This window comes from Caloenas nicobarica, chromosome Z (assembly GCF_036013445.1).
Source record: "Caloenas nicobarica isolate bCalNic1 chromosome Z, bCalNic1.hap1, whole genome shotgun sequence".
Taxonomy (NCBI): domain Eukaryota; kingdom Metazoa; phylum Chordata; class Aves; order Columbiformes; family Columbidae; genus Caloenas; species Caloenas nicobarica.
Genome location: NC_088284.1, coordinates 107,970,626 through 107,994,284, shown reverse-complemented (window position 1 = coordinate 107,994,284; position 23,659 = coordinate 107,970,626). Strand labels below are relative to the sequence as shown.

Below are 23,659 nucleotides of genomic sequence, written 5' to 3'. Positions count from 1 at the left end.
CTGGTATGTTATTTAGCATGACAACCCACTGAGAAAAACTGATTTTATCATGATAAAGGCAAAGCCATGGAAAGGGCCAGCAAGGATGCAAGATCATCAGTGGAAGCACAGCCTCTGCAGGCACATCCCGGGGGACAGGGAACACCAGACCAAGAAAACGTCGGGCTGGTCAGCCACGCACATTTGCAGGGTTTGTTCCCTCTCCTTCCAACCTCAGGCTCTTTTCTAACCTGAGTTAAGATTACCAGAGTGATGGAAACGGAGTGAGACTCCAGTGCTTTCCTGTGCACCCACAGCGCGTGGTTAATCCAGATCCAACGCTGGGGAAAAAGGTGAATGTGATGCAAAAACATCCGAATTACGCTCCGCTGGTTCCCTGACAGCTGTGGAAATAGGTGGGGAAGGGCTGGCTTGTGTCCTCTTGGGAGAGGGAGAGAAAAAAATCAGTGATTATCTACCATTAGTTTGTAAACTCCAACCACCCGGAGATGCAGACACGTGCACTCACACACTATCAGCCCCCATCTCCCATGCGGGAAATGAAAAGCTTTGGGTTGGTTTCCTGGAGAATAGGTTCAAAACTCAGGATCACTGAGGCACAAGGCAGGTGAGCTGGGACCTGTTTCGGTGTAAAGTCTATAAACACCTCATAACGGCAAAGGGTCTTGCACACCCATGAACTGTGCATGAGAAGACCTCAACAAAAAAATGTGATCAGTGTGCTTAGATTAGTCTGAATTACATGAAACTACTATTACGTCAAAAGGGGGCACGTTTTTTTTAATGACTAATTTGGCTGCTAGGACAATTGCCCCAGAAGGCAGCAGCAGATTGGCTTTTCTTCAGAAGAAAATGCCAGATACGTGTGTATGTGGGGGAAGCGGGCAATCATTTCATTGAACTGAATCATTTGCTTACTTGTATTACTTCCACTTGTGCTGTTTCCTGTGACTTCGAGAAGGGTTTGAAACCACAGTGAAGAAACCCTTTATTTTCTTTGTAGTTGGGAGAATTATGCGTCTCTCCTCATTTTGGTGTAAAACACCCAAGTTGTTTACACTGGTTTATTGACACCTGCGTCAGGCTAGAGATAGGGCTGTGTGTTTTTAAAAAATGATACAAATACACGGTAGTTTTGCCTGTACCGCCGCAGACACTGGACCTCTGTGGAGTCAGCAGTGGCCTCGGCGCTGGGGTGGCCAAGACAACCCCGCCACTCCAGCACCATCCAAGAGGTCCCCCAAAATTCATGTTGGGTGACGGGCGTTTTTTAAGCACCTGCTGTTAACCCCCTGGGCGCTGGGCTGGATCCCACCACCCCCACTAAAGCCAGGAGGCAGATCATTTTAACCCCCCTTCTCCCTGCCCACACTGTGGCCTGGGCAGGGCCGTGCAGGACGGGATCTGGGGGTGTTGGTGACAGCCGGCTGAATACGAGCTAGTGTGTGCCCAGGTGGCCAAAAAGGCCACGAGCATCCTGGCTTGTATCAGGAACAGTGTGGGCAGCAGAGCTAGGGAAGTGATTGTGTTATTGTACTCGGCGCTGGTGAGGCCCCACCTTGAACACTGTGTTCAGTGTTGGGCCCCTCATCATAAGAAGGACATCGAGATACTAGAGGGAGTGAAGAGGAGGCGACAGAGCTGGTGCGGGGCTGGAGCACGAGTGTGATGGGAGCGGCTGAGGGAGCTGGGGGTTCAGCTGGAGAACAGGAGCTGAGGGGAGACCTTCTGATCTCTGACCTGCCTGAAAGGAGCTTGGAGCTGGGGGGGGTCGGGCTCTGCTCCCCAGGAACAAGTGCCAGGACCAGAGGAAACGGCCTCAAGTTGCGCCAGGGGAGGCTGAGGTTGGATCTGGGGAACAATTTCTTCCCCCAAGGGCTGTGGGGCATTGGAACAGGCTGCCCAGGGCAGTGCTGGCGTCGCCATCCCTGGAGGGGTTTAAAAGGCGTTTAGGCGAGGTTCTTAGGGACGTGGCATAGCGCTAGAGTTGGGTTATGGTTGGACTCGATGATCCTGAGGGTCTCTTCCCACTGAAATGGTTCTATGATTCTATGCCCGCCGGCGCTCGGCGGCCCCTGAGGGCCTGACCCGCCTCCCGCCTCCCGCGGGCCGGCAAGTCCCCTCAGCAGCGGCCTCCCAGCGCCGCTACCGGAGCCCGGCGCCGCGACCGCCTCCTCAGCGCGGCCGGCGGGAGGCGGCCCCGCCAGGCACCACCCCGGGGCGGGCCCGGCCCCGCGCATGCTCCGCGGGCGGACGCCGCTGCCGTGCCGGGACCGCCGCCCTGCCGCCGCCGGGACCCGCGGGCTGCGCTCTCCTCGTCACCGGGCCGGGTCGGGCCGAGCCCCGCCGCCCCCCCAGCCCCGCGGGGCTGCGGCTGAGCGGCACGGCCGCCCCGCGATCGCCTCTCGTTCGCCCCGGCGAGGCGCGACGGAAGCGGTGAGTGGGGCCGGAGGGGGTTTCTGCGGCCCCCCGGCCGGGCCCTGGGCCGAGGGGAGCCGGGAGGGCGCTGCGGGCGGCGGGCGCTTCCCTGAGAGGCGCTCCCGAGATGGCCGCCGGCGCCGGGCGCGGAGGCGGCGCGGGGGTTTCCCGGGCTCAGCGCGGCGGGCGGGCCCGCGGCCGGGGCCCGGCGCGGGGGAGCGGGGCCGCGGGGCTCCCCTCAGCCGGGAGCGGCGGGGGACGAGTCCGCGGGGCGCCGGGCTGGGAGGGGGTTTTCAGGGCCACGTTTCGGCGAGCGGCGGCGGGGGAGGCCGGGCCCTGGTGCTGAGAGGAACCAGAATGAAATAACTTCGGCTCTGCCCGCTGGCGGACGTGGGTGAAATGTGAAAAATACGCCGGTGCTCGTGAGTGAGCTCGGACCCCCGTGAGCTCCTGGGAGCCCTCAGGCTTCTCTGCAAGTGGGGCTACTGTGGAGATGCTGCTGCCTGGTGCCTCTGCGCGAATTCAGGGCTTGGAAAAATGGACGGGGTCCAGCTGTCAGTCCGGCATCTGTTCCTGTGTTAGGGATAGAGACACTCGGGACACCTTTCAGCCCGCTCTGCAGGTGCTCCCTTCCGCCAGGGCGGTGGCAGCCAGGTCACCTGTTGGCTGGGTGTCTGTCACCCGAAGGACAAGCAGGGATGTGCAGCAGGTAACCTGGCCCTCGGCAAGTCGCGCCTAATTTCCACCTTCTCCAGACACCTAAAAATGGAATTTGCTTTTTCTCTGTGTGCCTGAAAAAAAGTGCTGCGTCGTTCGCATAAGTCTGTTGAGTTCGGGTTTTCAAAATACTTACAGAAAGCTCATATGTGAGGAGCACCAGGACACCAAAGTGTGAAGCGTGTTGACCCGGTACTGACCATGTAGGTTGGTGGCAGAAGGACAACACGTCAGTCGCTCGGTGCGGCAGGAGGGGCTGGACCCGGCTTTGAACAGCTTAGGAGAAGGATGGGGTGATGCTGGGGAAGCCTGTGGCTAATGGGGCGATTGGGGATGGGGGGATTTATTTTGAGGCAGAGGGAACAGTGCAGATAAGTGCAGTGCAAGGTGGGTTTTTTTGTTTGGTTTTTTTTTGGTGTGGTGGTTGTTGTTGTTGTTTTTTGAGGGGAATGGAAATAATTCAAAGTTGCATCCGTGCTTAAACACAACTCCAGTTAGCCCAGTTTAACTCTTGGTTGTAGAAGATTCTCTGCAATTTTATTCTTGAGCGGAGTGTACGTACATTGGTATAGTTTTATTTGTGGCTGCTGAAGCTCAGTATTAAGTTCAGTTTTGACCATATATGGGGCCTGGTAGGCATTTCCTCCAGGACTTGTTTTTAAAACACAGAGGAAGTTGCACCTTGATCGGAGTTTGTGCTGGGTGACACCGAGACAGGTGCCTTGAAACACAGAGCCGGTTAAGGACACACTGCTCGTGTCTGAACAAACAGGCTCTTGCCATCATTTGCGGCGTTAAAAGCTAAAAGCGACCAGAGACAGATTTTACAAGTGTTTTTGTCAATGCATTTTTAGTGCTTCAGTTCTCCTTAAATATCTGACTTATCTAAGGATCTGCAAGCTGTTTGCCCCAAAGCCCAGTGGAACAGAGAATATACTGTGCTCGGACAGAGCAAAACTGCAAATATTTGACCTTTGCGAAAGGTTGGGTGAAAAACTTGTGAAAAGCCAAGGCGAGTAGGCTTAAATTTGCACAAGAATATAAACGCAGAACTGGAACAACTTTAGGTTTGTGAACTCCTGGAAGTCTCTGCACTGCAAAAAATCTTTCAGAATTAATTTCAAAATGGCCTTTTCTGAGAGGTAGATTCTGTAAATCTCAAACTGTTCAGGAATATGCTGTTTCTGTATGTCCAAATTGACTTGTTTGTTCAATGAGTTTGGTTTAAAAAAAAAAACAAAAAAAGAAATGAGAAGCAAGATCTGGAGTGAAACTTTGGAAAGCAAACCTATATCAGTTGAAAAGCAAAAAGCTGAAGTGTTCCCGAACAGTCGCTGAACAGACTTGGTGGGTAAAATCAAGACACCTTTTAAACTCGTTTTTTTTCTTAGTCAAACAGGGTCTGCAATTGAAGGTTATTTTAATTCTTTTACCTTGCCTCTTGGAGCGCTGGAACTAATCCAGGGCTCTTTGTTTGAAGAATAAGTGATGTCAATTCAGTAAATTTAGATGGACATTTCTGTAGTAGTTCACAGTCTTGCAGATGAAAGACTGAATTCACAGAAACCAGCTTCCCTTTTTTGTGTAGAGGCGAAAAATCTTTCCGTTTTCGTAGGCAGCATCCTGACAGTGATGCGTGCTGTTGCGGACAGGAGGATTTTGCCTTTTTCCTACCATGTACCTCCCCGTCTTCCCTCAAATAAGAGTTGAAATACCCTTTTCACCTGCATAACTGGCCTCAGGTTTCTTGGCATCATGCTGCTGCCTGACTTGGTATGAGGAAGAGAAGTTCAAAATACAGCAACAAACCCAAGCGGAGAACCCTCGGATCTCTATGCTGTTTTAGGCATGAACTGCACAAGAAAGAGCTGCCCTGTGTTTACATAAATATAAAGGTGTTTGAATTGATTTGAGAGGTTAAAGCTTTTGCACATAAAAACAAACCTTTAAGACTGTTTTGTATTTAGCTGTGAAAAGGATTGTTAGGAGAACACTGAGACGCCAGTTTACGGAGGGAAGACCGAGTTGGGCCTTAGTTCCTGACTCGTCTCATGTCCAACAGCAGTTAAAAATGATAAAACGTTTTCTTCTGGACAATAAACAGGCAATATTGCATTTTCTTAAAGATTGAGCGTTATTCCCGTAAATACACTCAGAGTTGCTGTAGATTGCTAAAGCACTTAAAATGCAATTAGGTTTCAGGTATTGGTAATGGCAAACACTTGCCAAATTGAGAGAAAATGGCTTTTACAGCTCAGCACGTGGTTCAGGCAGAGCCTGCCTTTTGCAGAGAAAGCTTTTCATGGGCTGATCCTGCTCAGTTTTGAGACAAATATGCTTGAACCTCATCAAGAAGAAAAGTGGAATCTCAAAAGAACAGCATTTTGGAGTGTTTGGCAGCTAAACTGTTACTTCTGTCTATTGCTGTAGTTTCTATACAGTACATGAAGTGACAGATTGGGGGGGGGGATTATTCTGCTCACTCACTCGATGCCTTTAGCAGCACTTTAGGTACCCTATCCAGTACTTGTTTGCCCATTCAACCTTCCAAAAAACTGAAACAATGCTAAAAAGCACTAGGTTACTGGAAAAATAAGTCGATGATGGTTCTCTTGGGCAAATTGGTTGCAATTTCTCTCGATTCAAATGGGAGGGGGGAAGAACGGAAGTGCGATTTAGTGGTTTTAATTTCCTGGCCGGTTGAGCACAGGTGGATTTTTAAGGAACAGGTCCTGACACTCTCTTCATTCTCAAGGGCTTATAAAAGTTCAGACAGTTTTGCTTGCTGGAATAATTATCTTTTTTTTTCCCCTGAACGGGTTATATAAATGTAATGTAACTTGCGTAACTGGCAGAAAAACTGAGCTACAGGAAACTGGAAGATTAGCTTCTACTTGGAAAAGTATACTCTGTACCTCTTATATTGTATATTGTTACCATTTACTATTGTCTGACAGTATGAGTTGTTTGATGGCAGTGACATAAATATGGTTCTCTGCAAGTTATGCGATTGTGATTATAGCTTAAAACAGCTGGCCCATAAAACTATCTGTTAAGATTTTTTTTTTCCTGCAGGTTGTGAAAGGTAAAATAGGAATTAAAAGAGCTGGAAGTTGATGGAAAAGTGGAGGATGTGCACGTTGTCCTGAACTAAGGAGTGAGGTAGTGGTGAGAGCCTGGGAAAAATCAAACTGGAGTTTGTGCTTGAGGAGTTTGGATTCTGAACAAGTGCAGTTATAGGGTCACAGGATGGTTTGTGTTGCAGGGCCCTTCCCGGCTCCCCCAGTGCCCCCCCTGCCATGAGCAGGGACATCTGCACCAGCTCAGGTGGCTCAGAGCCCCGTCCAGCCTGGCCTGGGATGTCTCCAGGGATGGTTCAGCCACCACCTCTCTGGCCAACCTGGGCCAGGCTCTCACCACCCTCGGGGCCAACAATTTCCCCTTATGTCTGGTCTGAATCTCCAGAGGTGCTTCAGCCCTCAGGTCATTTGTGTGGCCCTTCTCTGCACCAGCTCTAATCAAAGAATAGGAAGATAATTTGTATTAGAGTAATTGCTTGGTGTTGCTATTGATTCTGCTTTGTCAGCGGTTCTGATAGTAAACAAACCGTCTTCCAGAAACTCCACAACACTGTTCTGCTATAGCTATAGAGTCCCTAAAGGAACAGAAAGGGCTTGTGAGTAAAGAATAGACTTTTACAAGGCAACTGGCTTCAAGGATCTCATCCATCATAAATGCACGTCTCTGACGGCTTTGGTCTGTGAAGTATTTTGGACTCCTCCTTTGAAGCTGGTCTGCTACATAAAGGAGAGTCTACTAATAAATTGAATAAATTCCGTATTTAATTCTCTGACTTTTGAAGCATGTAGGATTTACCATGAGTCAAGTCCTGGGTTGCCTGTGTGTGTACTAGAGGAGGAGATGGGAAGGTTCACAAAGATAAGGAGTCGCTCTGCAGGTGGAGAAGCGTGAAATGCAGCGCTCGGTGGGTTTAGAAGCCTTGGGCTGTTTTAATCTCAGCTGTGTCTCTGGCCAGTGCCCGACTTTGGCTAAAAAACCTGTTTATTCCTTTATTCAACACTTTTCTCTCCCGCTCTGTGCAGGAAATGCTGCATTCCCTCTCCAGTCCCCAAAGGCTTAATTCCCTTTGAACACAAAATCTAAGTGACCACTGCAGTTCATACTTCCAGCAGAAAACATCTGGAGGAAAATGTGTGCGTTCCTCAGACTGTGCTACGAAATCTCCCCGGTTTGCCAAGTGGATCTGAGAGGGGTCCTGACTCGTTGAGGCACCAATATGTGAATATAGTGCAAGTTTTTAGCAGTTTTGGACATCAAGTGCTGTTTAAACTGTTCCTTGAGTGTTTTGGTTCATTTCCAGCTATTCGAAGACTGAGCAGAGTCTGGGTTGCCCATCAGGTGGCCCGGGTGGAATTTAGCAGGGTATGGAAATATTTAATTTTTAGTGATACTCTTAATAATTACCCTTCCATCTGGGGCATATTCTGTCAAAATATTTGTTGGTCTTCCACTTCAGATCTTTTAAACCTCTTAATTTTACTGGCTGGAAGTTGAGATTCAGGTAATATTGACTCATGCTATTTTGAACAGGAAAAAGTTGTTGTTCAACCTGGGAGCTTGTACCTGGATCTGCTGGGAGAGCTGCCGTGCCCAGGGCTGTGCTGGCAAAAATCCTGACACCTTTCATGGCAGGAGGGACAGATCTAAGCCTTCTCTGCTTTTTTACATCAGAAAAATGAAGATCTTGCTAGAGCTGTGACTTGGACAGGAGAGGGAACGCTTGCAAGAAATCTGTTTGTATGTGGCCTCAGTTTTTCAGGAAATTAATTTGGCAGAACTCGCTATTGTACTCATTTTGAGACACTAGCAGCACAAAGAGATACGTTAAACAAAACAAACATTAAAAGCCTTGGCACTTGTACAGTCTAAATAACTTCCTGTTGCTTGCCATCCATAAATACCTGTCTCTGCACTCCTGGATTTTACTGAGTAGAATAACAAATTCAAAGCAGGTTTGTTTTTTTCTCTCTCTTTTTTTTTTTTTTTGATAAAGGGCACAAGATGTTTAAGGAAAAAAAATACCGAAGGTACCATCTAGCTTAAGTGTTGCATTAGGCTCAGCCTTTTGTATTTAAATCTGCAATTTTGCATGGGTTGATTTTTTTTGTCCCTAGGACATCAAGCTCTCACGTCTTACCTCAAGCTGGTGGCCTCCTGCATGGAAAAAAAATGTGACCACTCTCAGTTCTGAGGTCTTTGATCAAGAACAACTATAAACTGGCATTAGCAATTCATTTATATGTTTTTCTTGTGCACTCGGTGTCTTTCGTGTTTACTGGAGACACACAAGAAATAACCTTTCACTTCCTGAACAATTCTGTATTTTGCTTTTCCTCAAAGGATGGCAAAACAGATGCTAATAATTTTGAAATTGCCAAAGCCCATTTATTTAGAGAGTTTAAAAGTTCAAAAGGAGCCAGGGGTTTAAATCAGCGAGTGTGACTTGTATGGATCAGCATCTCTCGTCACCTCTTCCAGCTCTGTGACCTGTGCTGGGGCACTCTGTTCTGCAGGAGTTATCCTCGCCACTGAAAACAAGATGACAAATCCACTGTTTGCCTTTTGGCTTTTTCCTGCTATTGATTTGTGTTGCATTTGTATTAAACCGTATTTTTTTCCTTATTCGAATCTTCAGCCCTTCTTTCTTGTTCTTAAGACTTCTGCTGAAGGGAGAGAAAGGTGCATTTGACTTATTATTGAAGGAACAGCTGCAGTTCTAAAATTTAGCACTTGTTTCTGCTGTTCGTAATGGTGAAGTCTGTATGAGTGGCGTACAGGATGCCATGGACACCACGTTCTGCTGAAATGGTGTCACAGCCTTGTGACTTTTCTGCCTGTTTTTCTCTTAGAAGCATCAGTGCCGGTAATGGCTTAAATGTATTTTATTTGACTGTTACGTATTGATTTTTAGAAAGTCTCTTAATAACTCTGTCCCCTAAAGACAGGGAATAGTGAAGAGTTAATCCAGATTCTGCAAAGTGCTGATGTAGTCAGAGAAAAGGAGCCTGTCTGATCATTTTTTTTTGAAGGACCATAACCGTTCATTGCTGAGCAAACTTCTCCTTGTGTTTGTGCTGCTGTATCGTTGCCCCCGTGAAGGGGACACAGCAGTTGTGTTTATGGATGATAAAGAGCAAGCACCCGTACCCCGATGAACATGTTGTATGTAGATGCAAGTAGCTGGCACGAGCGTTTCCAACGGGGATTCTCGCTTGGAAGCCTCTGTCTTACCACCAGCATCACCTGGGAAAAAAATCAGCTTGCGTTGTTTTATACCAGCACTTATTTGAGTTGTAATTCATGGCCATGAACACCTTTCTTATAAGTGTGGAATTGATTAATACAGGAGAGCATGGGTTTGATTTCACTGTCAAAGCCACAGGTGGTAAGTGAAAGGACATACAGGGATAGCTGACTTAAAGAGCTTTATTTTTACAAAAGAACAACAGCTCTCCTCTGCCAAGTTAAAAAAAAAGAAGTCCTGTGGGTTTTACAGTCCTTTCAGCTTCCTGTACATGTGACTTACAACACGGCCAAGTTACATCTATATACGCGAGATACATCAGCAAACAGGGCTCACTTTGCTTAAAAAAGGCACCCTTTAAATCCTGGAACAACTTAAACCTAAGACACCGGTCACATTGGCTTGGCTGCGTACGAATTCACCGTTTACTCTTTGTTGGGATTGACAGCAAGTTCACCTTGCAATAGAAGCGTGTGGTATCTCCAGGTTTAATTGCACCGTGCTCTTAAAAGGCTACTGTTGAATTCAGCGACAAACGAGCCTGTGTTTTTCTTGGTTGAGGGTGTGTGTGGAGGGAGGAGGTGAGCCGGGTATCGGCGAGGCCGTGATTTCACCTCGCAGATCACAGCAGCACGTTCTTCTTAAGATGCTCCTGTCGTGACATGTCAACCTTTGGCTGAGCGAGGAGCTCACGGATTAATGTTCCAGCTCAGGCTTCTCACCAGCTCCACCCCACCTTCTGCAGGGATGTGCGAAATTGGACACTTGTGAAAATCCTGCTGAAGAAACACCAGTGGAAGCAATTTAACAACTTCATATAGCCCAGTGTATACAAAATCCTTTTCTCTAGAGCTGACTCGCACCGCAGCGCATGCCTGTTGATGTGCTTTGCATGTCATTTAGCATGCGAAGAAGCATTTATGTATTAATTTTATGTGGTGAGGGCAGGGCCTGCCAACCCATAAATCTATGGCAGGACTCTGCCTCTTTAGGGCGAGAAATCTGGATCATGCATTACCTTCACCTCTTGCGTGCCTTCAGATTGTTTCATGCTTTCTCCAATGAACAAATCCCTTAAAACTTTTTCAATCCATTATATCTTTATTACTTAACTGCTCGGTAAAGTTTAATTGGCAGTCAGTGTGAACTGCCATGCTTGTTTGTGTACATAAATGCTGCTAACTCCCATTTGTGTTTAGAGTTCCACACAGGCTCTGCACAGACAGTGCCTATCAGTGGAGCTGAGTAATTACAGAAATAACTTGATTTGTCCCAAGCTCTGGTGAGTCCAGCCTTTAAAACAGAGCTGAGATGCAAACTGCTGTCTCTTGCTGATAATTTTGCTGAAGCTGGCAAAGGCTCTTGTTAGAACTGCAGCTTTTTTACGTGACTCCAGCTGGAAATAAGATTTGCCACACGCTTCAGCTCACGTTTTTAAAACCATTTAATCAGTTCTAGTTCTGCATTCGAGGCCAAGACAGTTCGTGCATACATCACCACCACTTGGGATGTACCATCCCCAGGCGTTTATTGCTCCCTTTCTATCGGAAAAACCACGCTGAACCATTTGCGCTTTCTTTTTTTGCCAGCAAAGGCTGGTAGCCACCAGTAAAATAGTAACATCTTCACCAGGCTCTGCTGCCTGTACAAAAAGCATGGATGTCTGCTCGCAGCCAAAGTAATTTTAGAAGGGGTGGAATTACATTTTAAAAGAAAATCCTCTCTCTTAGATACGGTTTAGAAGCTTTCAAAAGCAGCAGAGATCATCAGCTTTCCCAGACCATTTCAAGGTGTTTATTTTTCAAAACCTGTAGTTACTCAGTTTCAGAGACAGGGAAAGTTGAGAGTGGTTTAATTAGCCCGCGAGACTGACATAACGATGCTAATATTGGAAACAAATGCGCACTTATGGTCTTACAAAGCTATTCTGCTGGTTTCAGTGGGGCATCTAGTGGTGTGTACTCAGGGCACAGCCTACAAGCACTGACATAATTTACTGAGTCCCAACCAAAGTCTTAAGAAGCCACTTAATGTGTTATATCTCTGCGTTAACAGAGATTAATTTTTCAGGACTTACTTTCGAATCAAACTCTTCTTAGGGGAGGTAACGTGGCATAGTTCTGTGGAGCAGCAAGCAGCCTGCTCCATGAACATCCCATTATAAACTGTGATCAAATGAGGTAATTCACTTTTCTCTCATCTGTAATTAGTGATGAGCTATAAAATGTCTTTTAAAGGGGTAGGAGGAAAAGGTACCTTATTGGAAATTTGGCCTGAGAAGTCAAGTAATGTGGAGATGCCAAGGGTGAAGCATTCTGCAATAACCTGATGACTTAGAAATGCTGTTGTAGAGTTCTGTCTTGATTTTCCCTACTGAGTCCTGCATCAAGCTTTCTGAGTTTACAGCTGAGGTCCGTCTTCCTGATTTTATTTGCTTTTGGTCCTGTTCATTTCCAGAAGCTGTGAACTTAAAAAATTAACTGGTGTATTTTTTCATGTGTGAGCATGAGTAATGTAAGGGAGGCGGGGAAGGAGGAGATCAGTGCAATTCGTTTTGCAATAACTCTGTGTTCTTTTCTCTTTCATATTATAATTTTATAGCTGTGGACTTGTTTTAAATCAAAGGCACTGGCTTTAGGCAAAGAAAAATCATAATTTGATCCTGATTTTTTTTTATTAGGCCAAACATCATCTTATGCTTAAGAAAAGATTATGCTCTTGCCTGAGCAGGAGATCTCAAGATCTCCTTCCCACCTCAGCCACTTTGTGACATGGAAGTTGTGGTTTAATAAAATTAACACCTCGATATGTCCATTTTTAATTTAATTTCCTAGTTGGATTTCTTGCCAGATTGAACTTGTGTGTTTCAGTCCTCCAAAAAAAATAAGTAAATGATAATAACTTGCATGGAATGGCATGTTATTGGAATATCTGGTATGCTTATTCTGTTCCCCTTGCCACATCTGTTTGCTGTCTTGTTACAGTAAACAGAAAAGAATTTACAAGATTGAAAAATGGTGGTTTTGGCTTCTGTGACTCTCAGTTAAGCTTTCATCATTCCGAGCTAAAATGACAGGGTGGCTCTTTCGGAGTTTTTGTCCAAAGTATTTTTCAGGAGTTAAGTATGTGATGATAACTAACGAAAACAAAATTTAGAGCAGCCTAAATGAAGTCCTTTGCCCTGATTTCAGTGACTTCTGCTCACAATCCATTAGCTCTCAGAATTTCTTGACGAGGAAAAACGTGGTCTGGTATTTCTGATGTGTTTAAAACAATTCAAGTCTTGTATTATTGTCACATTTTAAAAAAATATGGAGGAGTTTTTCTGCATCTCGCAAATCTCTAGGTGTACTTTGGCTTCCTTGTTATGAATGGCAAGGAGACAGTGGCACACAGATTTCTCTCTTTGCAGATGTCAGGAATCGAATGCTGCTCACAGGGATGTTGTGGAAAAGGCTTTCGGCCTTTTTGCTGAAATTCAGGTGAACTTGTTAGTGTTTTCTGCATGTCTTGTTCCACTAGACTTTCAGATTTTCAAAGGAGTTTAATTGTACACTGAACACTGGAGGGGGAGAAAACGGGCTATGCGTTCTTGTTGGAAGCCAGTGGATACCGAGAGTCAGCTCTCTGGTGGCTTGGTAAGAAAACAGAAAATGAGAAATTTGAGGTTCTCATAACTGTAGGTGTCATGCACTTAAAAAAAAAAAAAAGTTGACAAGCATCATTGAGAACCTCTTTTTGTGCTCAAGAGCCCACGGTTGGAGAGGAGCAGAGGGGCACAGCGTGGAACGGGCACGGCGTGAGCATCCTCCTTCCATGCGCGTGAAGATCCTGCCAGAGCAGAAACTATGGATAGATCTCCAAAGATGATCTCCCCTCCTGAGCGCTGATACAAGGCACGGTTTGGAGTGGAAAGGAGAAATTGTGGGGAGCGCCAGAATCCCCTCTTCTCCCTCAGAAACCTGCAGGGATGGAGTCCTGCTGGGGATTATCGGCTGGTTTGTGTGACCTGTGGTGTCCAGGAGCCCCCAGCACAGAGGTGATTTTCACTGGGGGTGCTGCTGTTTTGTGGTGTTCGTCATCGTGATGCCCAGACATGGAAGTGACAAGTTCTGCGCTGCTGACTCGTTGACTGTCTATAGACCAACAGCACGCTGGATTTTTTTGTGTTTGTTTCCCCTTAAGAGTGAAGGAAATATATTTTTTTCTATGTGTATCGAAAGACTGTGTCTAGAACAGGATAGAGAAATGCAGGACACTGTTTTTAACTGTAGGTGACTTTGCAGATTGAAGATAACCACTGCATGTGCACAGAAGTCACCTAAAAATAAACATTTGCTTTATAATTTCTGGTTAAATACAGTTTATGTGCATTTCGTCATTTGAGAAAAAGAACAGATTTTTCTTCACAATATAGAAGTAAATACTAAGACAGATATGCGGCTGGGTTGTAGCCAGATTTCTGGGCTGTAAGACACAGGAGAAGATCTTGGTTAGTTGTTTAAAAACAGGGTATTTCCTCTCTGTGAAGTTCATGTGATAATTCTCGGATTGCTTAAGAAAACTGCTGGAGGGATGATGCATTCCAGTTGCTACAGCAGTTACAGATAATTTTTTCTAAAAAAAAAAAAAAAGAGTTTGTAGAGATCACTCGTAACTAATTTTTGTGAGTTTTCTCTTAAGTCTCTATTTAACCTTTCAATATAGAGATCTACTTAATGTAGCTAATATTCATTTAATGTTTGTTGAAATACTCTTTCCCATTAAAAGAAAACCTTCCAGATTTTAGAACAGTGCGTTAGGTTACAGATCAATAGGGTTTTTTTGACTGGTCTTTAACTAAATCCTGAAACTAGTCAAGCATTATAGTTCTTTTAATGTCTTGATACATTTTGAGTCAGTTTTTCATGGGCTAACAGCCTTCTGGCAATTACAGTGACTTAGGGCAGTGGTTTGGGGGGAAGGTTCTTATCTCCCTAAAATCCACGGGGTTTCCACAAATGCTGAGAAATTCCTGATGTCGTATCATTTATTTTTGTAGAGGCTGAACAGTTTAAGACTGGGGATATTTGCATGTTAGGATAAACCAACATCGTAATGAAATTTGAAAGAGGTTTTGTTGTTACGATTCCTGCTTGTTAACTTGCAATTAAATTTCTAAGTTGCTTTTAAGGACAGAAAAAAGGAAGTAGGTTTATGGTGAAGAGTATTTAGAGCTGAGGCTTAAGGAGCCATCTTAGAGCTCACAGTTTGTGTACACACGATGCACCTTCTGCTTTTATTTTTCGTTATTTTCTACAGAAGTGCATGTGCTTTAACAGACAGATTTGCTCCCCAAAGCTTTTTTTTCCTCTAAGTATTTTTTGTAGGTGCTATTGCCCACTACAGTTAAATATTTATTGCCCAGAATAGCTGCACCGTGGTATTTGCAGATTGTCCAGCTGCAGACCTGGATCGAAGCACGAAATGCCCAGCTGGTTTGTAAAAATTCCTTTTCTCCATAGTTTTTAGTTTTGAAATCCAGGCTTTGGAACCGTTATTGTAAAACATCCCATTTCATCACCGTTTATAAAGAGGGAAGAGGTGTGATTTTAAGTTCCTCAGACTTGCCGCTCTCCTTTTCTTTTTTCCCTGGTCTTTCCTAATTTCCAGTGGCGGGGACCTCTCTGGTAGCCCTTCCTTTTCAGCCATATTCACCCTTCTGTGTTTTCTCATTCATAGAGTATCAAAAGCAGTACATGGTGTGCGAAGCTACTGTCTCTGTTTAGCTGAAGTTAAAACTGAGTGTTTGCAACAAATAATTGATTTTAAGTTTACCCTCCCCCCTCTAAATTCAGAAGTTTTTTTTTTTTTTGGTCTCGTGGTCTCTTAGACACAAAATATATTGTTAGTTCTGGTATCAAGTTCGAAAGGGGAAACATGAAACCCCAATTCTAGAGCACAGTTCCTGTTTTTCTGACTTGACAGTTTGAGCTCGGACTTTATTACTGCCAGTTTTTTTTAGTTTTGGAAGCAGACAAATGCTCCTTGACAGTTAAGTAAATTGGTCAGCCTGGGAATATCTATCTTCTCTTTCTTCTACGTTGTGCTGAAAATATCCCCCAAACTAGTCATGTTATGCTTTTCCTGTCAAAGAAAGTAATAATTTCTAAGGCTGGCACAACATAATGTAGAGAAAAAGTTACTATGAATATTCATGCATAAGGTGCCTCATAAAGTAGTGCAAATATAGCACTCAACTTGGGACTTCCCTAAAATAGCAAATACTTTTCTTAAAGGTTTCAGGCTGGTGATTCTTCTTCTGCATTTTTTTTTCCCATGATGTCCAAAAAAGCCACTCAACCCCATAAGAAAAATATACAGGATCGCATGATGCCACCGGTAGTATATAGGTAGTATTAAACAATTACAGTTGATATCTGATTAGCTTGATTAGCCTTGATTAAATCATCCATCTGTTATGAAGGCTTTGTAATGGCTTTTCCGTTCTCCTGTGATGTTTTGATTGTAAATGGGTGGTTGAAGTATAAAAGCTACGAACTTCACTATGTGGAAATTTCCTATACATGACCATTAGTTCCTGTAAACCCCAGTAAATAAGACCAAGACTTGCTTTAGAAGGATTTTTCTCTGGTTTTTTTGGATGGTTTGAACAAAGAGCGGCAGAGGCACTGTGTTCAGAAAGCCTGTTGACACAACATGTGGATTTCTAGGAGGACGATCTTTTTGGAGGGTGACTCAGTAACTCAGCGTGGCTGCAGGACGGAGAGAGGGTAACGAAATACTTTCTGAAGCAACATACTTCATAATTGCCTGTCAAACTTTCTGAGAGTTATTGAAGCAAAACTCCTTTATTTCTAGTCCTTTTCGATGTTGACTTTCAGTCCTTTGCAGTGTAATCCTCTGAACCAGTTACTCAGAAATGATCGTTGAAGGTTGAAAGAACATGTAGAAAATCCGGAGGAAGCTTTAGTGGCGACCCGTCCGTCCTGGAGGTCTCGATGGGCGGCGGTGTTAGCCAGTGTGTAAATTAAGATGTTGCAGCCGGCGCTGGGAAAGCAGATACGGCGGGAGGTGCTTGGGGTGAGTCAGAGATGTCTGAGTCAGTGCTAAAAGTGATCGAACAAGAGTGTCCCTGCTTAGCTATTTTTAATATTTGCTTACTCACATTTACTGTACTGAGCTCTTTACGGGAAAGGTAGTTAAATGCTGTAGTAAGGTCTTCAAGCCACTTTTCATAGCAGCAGCTTATTTTATTGATTTGGAGTGATGACTTCAGTCCTGCCTTTTCTGATATTTTTAGGTCTTAGAATAATTCTTGTTCTGCTTGATGCTTCCAGAAATGCCGCAGTCCGGTTTGCACAGCATTGCATCTAGACCTACAAGGATAAATGGGCATCGAGGCTGGACCTTACAGCCGGATCAGCAGTGAGAAGCGGCGAGGAGGGGTGGTGATGAGTAGCTTGGTAGTACCCAGAAGTGCTTTTCTACTTCACCAGGTGGAATTCTGTTTTATAAGGGATATTAATTTATTTTAAAAAATATTTGTGGGTTTTAGCCACAACGGAACATACAAGTCACAGGTTTTCCATTGTAAAACCCTGCTTGCAGTTTACTTAATCCTTAGGGTGCTGCCTAAGCGTGTTCAGCTTGCGGAGCTGACGGCCAGCAAGGTGCAGCCCTGACTCCCTTCTTTGCAAATACAGATATTCTCTTCTTTACGGACGTTGACAGCTCTATTTGCAGGAGGAAGAAGTCGAGGAGGTTGCTTGGGGCGCAGGTCTGTGTCGTGGAGTTCAGCGGTGGCTTCCTGTTTACTGCTGCGGGTGAGGATTTGGCCTGGGGCCAGAGAGGGTGCAGGAGGGTGGCTTGTGGATCCGCTGGTACACACGTCTGCCCTGCACCTCCCTGCGCTTGGCGAGGTGTTGCCAAAACGACCGTGGCCGTGGGTTGGGGTGTTTGCTGTGGAGCAGCAGTGGGATCGGTACGCTGGCTGTAAATTGCTTTCTTTTCGTGCTGCTAAAAAGATTTCCCGGTGCGCAGCCAAGTTCCTTGAGCTTTGTGTTGGCACTGGAGCTGGGGACGAGGTTCGGGTCACAATTCATCAGCTGAGTTTGGATAAACTGGGCCTGTCTGAGCTGTTGAAGCCCAGCTAACTTTTGCTATCAGCTTCTTGGGAAGAAAGGCTTACCTGTGACATGTCCAGCTGATATCTTGGGACTCATCAGTGGGGGGGAGCAAAGCGAGACCCAAAGATCTGTGGGCGTTGAGTCCCAGCAGCAGCGCCACGGTCCTGCATCCAAAGCTGCTGCTGGGCCAGAGGGAGGGAGAGGAGCAGCTGAGCAACGTCTGCTGCTTGGTGCTTCCAGGGACCTGGAATACAATTATACTTGGACTGAAAAGTGAATTGGCCATGAACTTGTATGAAACTGCTCTTGTCCAGACCTGGACATTGAGAAACACTGAGCTACTGTAAATTTTCATAACATAAAGATGCTACTGGGAGTGCAGGTAGACTCCTGAAAATGTAAAAGTTTATATTCCTCTTATTATTTTTGACTTTGGACAGACCTTATAGTTGTGCTTTGAAGAGTGACACTTGGTATTCTGAAACACAGAATATATGTCATTCAAACTATTTTTTTTCAGCTTTCATACATTGTGTAAGACTCACAGGAGGATGAGTTTGTTGTTAAAGGGAAGACCACCAAGTTACCAGGCAGCAACTGCAGAAATAGGACAAGCAAATGTGTGCTGAAAAGATGAATTGGTGAACATTAAATAAACATGAGATGATTCAGCCCTGCCGGAGTTTTGTTAAAGAGTTAAATGGGATTGGTAAACTGGAAGAGGCGTAAGGCTTTCTAGGCAGAAAACTACTTAGAGTGTAAGGTTGAAACTGTTGTATGGGTGAGACCGTGTGCATTCCCACACCTGTGGCAGATGCCAAGTGTAGTAGAGTCTGTCTGAGTGTCAAGGCCAGCTTAAATCATTCTGGGACCAAACTGTCAGCAACAGGATAATTGTGAAACCTACAGTACAACCTCTCAAGTCCGTAACCAAGCAGAACTCCCTAAGAAAAGAAAAACAAAGTCCCTCTGCTCACTGTTGTACACTAAAGCCACTGACGTGTCTTCACCTTTGAACCACTGTTGACACAACTCTCAGAGGTAAACGTATAAAATTTATTCCTATTTAGCTGGTTAGTTAAAAATAGCGTATGTATTTGTCCAAGAGATGGAATGAATTGAGTGTAAATATTTAGTTTGCTTGACAGGGCAGTACTGGGATATAGCTCATAGTTGACCAAAGACTCGCACCAGCAATTCTCTTAATTGTAACAAGTGCACCATGTCAGGCATTCACAAGTACATTAGATAGTTGCAACTCAGTAGAGAACTTGCTGAAAATAATTGTTAGAACTTCATTGGTGGAAGAAAATCCATAATTACTGATAGGTGTCTTGAAACACTGCAGTGCTTTGCTCAGATTACCAGTGCAGGTATGTGCAAGTTAGGGAAATCCTTGTCTGTGCTAACAGGTGATGGTGGAGGAGTGCACTAGATTTACGGTTCCTTCTCAGCCCCGTGTCCACAAGCAGAACAAGCTGCTTGTGGCAAGCTTGCTGTGCTTTAACACTAAATTATCAGTTACTTTTGTCATCTCAGGAGATAAAACTGATACTAGAAGAATATCAGGGTGTTCTGTTATTTCAAGCAGAAAACAACTGTTAGATAAGACTTTAAGTACAGCCGTTGGCGGCCCGGCCCTCGTAACATGACAACTATCCTGTGTTCTAAAGTCCTGTAGGAGAATCAGTACAACACCACGGAGGTTGTGTTCTGTTTTACTATCCAGAGGGCACCCGAGATGTGACCGACACCGTGTTTGCATTGAAAGGAGCAGTTGTGTGTGTACACCTAAGTGAACAAGCAGCAAGCACCGTCTGTAGGGTTGGACACAGCGGCCCAAACCAGTTCCCTGAGGAAGAGCATCCGACCCTACAATGGGGCACCCACCACCGTTCCGACTCGGCTTTTCCATCACCAAAGGGAGGCACAAGGATCCTTGTTATTTGGCAGAGCTTGAGTTGTCTATTCGGACAACTTTCCAAATAGCTGCATTTGGCTTTCACCAATTGGCTTCCTTTGTTTCAAGTGGCTTCTGCCAATTTACTTGTATTTGATGATTTTTAGGAAGAAAAGAGACTTGCAGCTGTGAAAAATGATGGTTTTTTCCCAGTCTTTGTTGCAGTTGGGATCAGAGAAAAAGGATTTAGGGTGGGATCTGATGCATGTCATTCCTTTGTTACCTTTTTTTTGGGCTTACCTCCTCTTTTTAAAGTGAGATAGGCAATGTAAGATTCATTAAAGCCTGAAGAACATAAAAATAATGGCAAGCAAACTGAAGGCCCTCCTGAGGGAGGGCCTGCTCATCCAGCTGTTGAATCTCCAGTGTAAAGAGGTGCGGATGTCTGAGATCCCTTCTCAGTCAAAGGAAAGGCTCGGAAACCTCATCTGACCTACTCCAGGTTTCTGTTTCAGGGCGAGACAGAACAAATCTTGGACTTAATTGTCCCGATTGTCAATGAGTAGCATACCATGTCTAGCCTGCAGGCAGATGTCTGCATTTAGCCAGAAGTACGGGCAGCAGGGTAACATGCAAGTATTGCTGGGGTCCCGTCTCATATCTGGCTGGGAAACCTGTTTTGAACACAGTTTCTTTCTTAACAAACCATTTCCCTGAAGCTGAGGTGAGTGAAGGTCAGTGCAAACTCATTTTTCAGCTGTTAGCCCTACTGCTCGTTTGTAGGAGAAGAGGTGCAGCTGTGTGCGGCTTTTTGAAGAGAAAAAAATAAGTGTCTGCCACGTTGCTTTTCAGGCAGAGAATAAAAATAAACCAGTTACAAGTTTTGTTCACTGTGACCCTTAGTCTCGAAGGGTTGTTTTGTACACTGTTCTCCGTACTCTTCTGTTTTGCACACACTTGCAGCCACCCTTGGCTGGACCTTGCGACGAGCTGCCCTGAGAAGCTCTGGCCTTTGTGAAATGGTGAGGAGAGCAGAAAATAAGCTGCAAATAAGTCCCTAAAATGGACTGAATGGACTTTAGTGTTGTGTCTCATTGTGCTTCAGACAAGTCAATTAACGAGTCAGAGTTCCTCTGACTAATAGGGATAAATGTGTTTACAGCTAACCACTAATACAGGTGTACTCTGGTGATTAGTTGATAATAAAAAGTAATTGCTTTGTGTGTTTATCCCAACAGAAGGACAATAAAGAACTCTATTTCCCACTTGTGTTAAAAATGATGTCTCAATGGCAGTAAATCTTTCTAGTCTCCAGTCATACGCATACTTTGAAAAATATGCACAGGTGGATACAGACTGCACTGTTGAGAAGTTGTTGCTTAAATTAAAAGTTGTAAAATACAATTAGCTTCAAACAGCACTGTCAGCACCTGACTTCGGTTTTCCTTTCTGGGGACTGCTCTTTGTGCTGGTGGGAGCCAGTATGAAATGCCAATTAAATATATTTAATGGGTGTGTGCAGCGTGAGGAGCCAGTCACCAGGACATCGTCACGATGCTGCTTGGCCCTCGCTGCCACCTCCTCAACATCCGTCCCTGGTGCAACCCCTCGATGCGGCTCGGTGAGATTTCACTTCAGCCAAAGAAAAACCCACCAGAGGGTGGGTAAGAGAGCCAAATATGTCTTGTTAGTTTGCTTCCACATGCACAGATAACAAAACACAGCGGAAAGTGACACTAGGACGTGTTAGCTGAAGTGACAGTGAACTCTGCAGAGACCATTCCTTTCCTGAAGCCCATCCACTCACACGTATGCTGGCCTCTACATCCAGCCTTTGCTTTTCAGGAGAGGTCTAAAAGCAAATGCACCATTTGAGGCACGTTGTGCTCCTCTGGGAGCTGGCAGCTCTCTTGGCCCCAGCCCGCAGGTCCTGTCCCCAGGCGTCACTCCTGGAGGCAGAGGTGGCCGTCACCGGCCTCTCCCTTGGGTTAGCACTAAGCTAGTCAGTCTCCTCCAGCTTTTCTGAACTCAGAACATTTTTTCAATACACAGTGAGCCATTGTAATCCAGTAACTTTCCGTGGGAAACTTTTGTGTTGGAAAACTCCATATTGTTCACTTCCCATTGAATGAGTCTTTTGTGTACCTATGTGGCTAAATCTAGATGGGTTTTTTTTTGTTATACTGTTTATTGGAATGTTAAGTAATAGCTCCTCCTTGCTACATCTACCACCATTAGAATATATACCCTCAGTTTGTCAACTGCTGTAGTACTAGTGAGCACAGTAGCGCTTGTCAACATGGTGACTGCCATTCCCTACAGTGAGAACGGTGAAGCCCAGTGTCTGAGAAAGCAGCAGGTTCTTCAAAATAAAGTAGTTAAAATGTATAGTAAGACAAGGTTGAAATGTTACCGTGACTAACTCTGCTTCATTAGTTTCCCAGCAAATAGGTTTTAGTTGGAGGTCGATGTATTTGATTTTCAGAGCTCTGGGTGGCATTGGCGTAGCTACTGTAGAGCTCATTTCTTCCTGTAAATGGTCTCAGACGGCTGTGGCTTTCCAAGGCAACACTTGCGAACTCTTTTGCAAGAGAACATTTGTGTATAAATGATCCCACAAGCAACAAATATGATCCGTTGATACGAAGGAGCAGTTTCTCCACTGACTGGGGCACTGGTACCTCGCTGTCCGGGATGCTGTGGTGGCCGGCACAGCGTGTGACGGCTTAACAGTGGCACGTGGTGGCCAAGTGGGACGGGCTGGAAAAGCCAGAGTCACTTTGCTTACAGGAAAACTACAATCTGTGTTCAAATGTAGGTGGTGGTTTGCAGCATGTAGTAGGACTTGCAATGCAGTTTATATCTGGCAGAGGAAGAGGTAATGCTGCTTTTCCAACTAGCGCTTCCAACTTGCTGGACCTGGAAGCATAGTCAGGAGTTGGGGTTTTTTTTCTTGACGATAGTTGAGCTTCCCGCTGGAGTGAGACCAGCTGCAGTTCCCTCGGGTCCTTCTCAGCAAAGAAACACCGTGGGAGTGCTGGCAGCTGGGATTGCCGTGTTCCTCCCTTGTACAGATGCAGGGGGGTGAGAAAAACTGAGCCTAAGCTCCATTTCTTCCTTTTGCCAAGGTTCACGCTGCCAGGTGGCAGATTTTCCAGGAGTTGGGTTTTGCCTGGAAGGCAGAGGTGCCACCTGAAAGTTCTTCATTGTTGATGATGCCTGGGGTTTTTTTTGCCAAATATGATTAACCTGAAGCCCTGCTGGTAAGACCAGAAGCGATCTGTGCTCAGATCTGGAATGCCATTGAAAATTTTCTCGTTGCTCTGTTCCTGTTGTGTTTGACCATGTGCGATGGCCTTTACAGATGTTTTTGCACGGTGACTTACGAGACCACACAGCTACAATTATAACCTCCTCCGCTACCAGAGCACCCGCTGCTTTACAGAGATTTTTGTGCTTCAAATCTCAGCTTTTTTAGTCATTGTGTCGGAACTATATATCTAGTGCCTAACAGAAAGGGCTTCAGTTAAGACACTGTATTTAAACCTGCAATTGTTTTTGTACCACCTGGCCATACCTTCTCCAACCAGAATTGCATGCGGTTTTCCAGTATTACAGAGGGTGATTTTAACTTCAGATGAGGACTCAGAGAGGGGTAAAAGACTTTGAAGATCAAGTTGCTCTTGCCGTCAATAGCAAATTCAAACTTTGCTGTGAAATTGTGTGTTTTTGCAACTATATTGTAGAAAGAATGTTTGTTGGTTAGGGGATGGCTTTGTTGGTGGCTTGCTCTGAACATAAAGGGCAAGATAACTGGTTAAGCTTTGTTTGGTTTTGTTTATGACTTGTTTTAAATGGTGAGCTCTTAAGAGTGAGCTTTAACAATATCTTCTCACCACGTTAAAAAAAAAAAAAGAAAAAGGCAAACCATCAAAAAACACTTACCAAAGTGCAAAGCCACCACAGGAAGCACGTGACTACCAGAAATCTTGGCGAGTAAAGCAACCGAGGGGATTGCCATACGCAGAGTAGATGTTGACCACATTGATAAAACTTCAAGGCCTAAGTGGCACCAAGTTAGTGACACTTATTTTTAAATGAGGTAGAATGCAAAGGGGTGCCCGTATTTCAGTTTGTTCTTCCGAGGGCTGCTGTGGTCGGCCTGAGGTT

At 45.1% G+C, this 23,659-nt stretch overlaps 1 protein-coding gene across 2 annotated transcripts in view; it reads left to right on the top strand.

The window, feature by feature from the left end:
- JAK1 (Janus kinase 1) overlaps nucleotides 1–23,659 on the top strand; it is a 72,796-nt gene that overhangs the window by 13,109 nt on the left and 36,028 nt on the right. Inside the window, exon 1 of one of the 2 annotated variants that reach the window (XM_065655804.1) lies at nucleotides 2,327–2,436. The exons of the other annotated variant lie outside the window; for it this stretch is intronic. The gene's annotated coding sequence lies outside the window, so the exon portion shown is untranslated. Of the gene's footprint in view, nucleotides 1–2,326; nucleotides 2,437–23,659 lie in introns of those variants that run through there. 2 annotated transcript variants of the gene reach the window in all.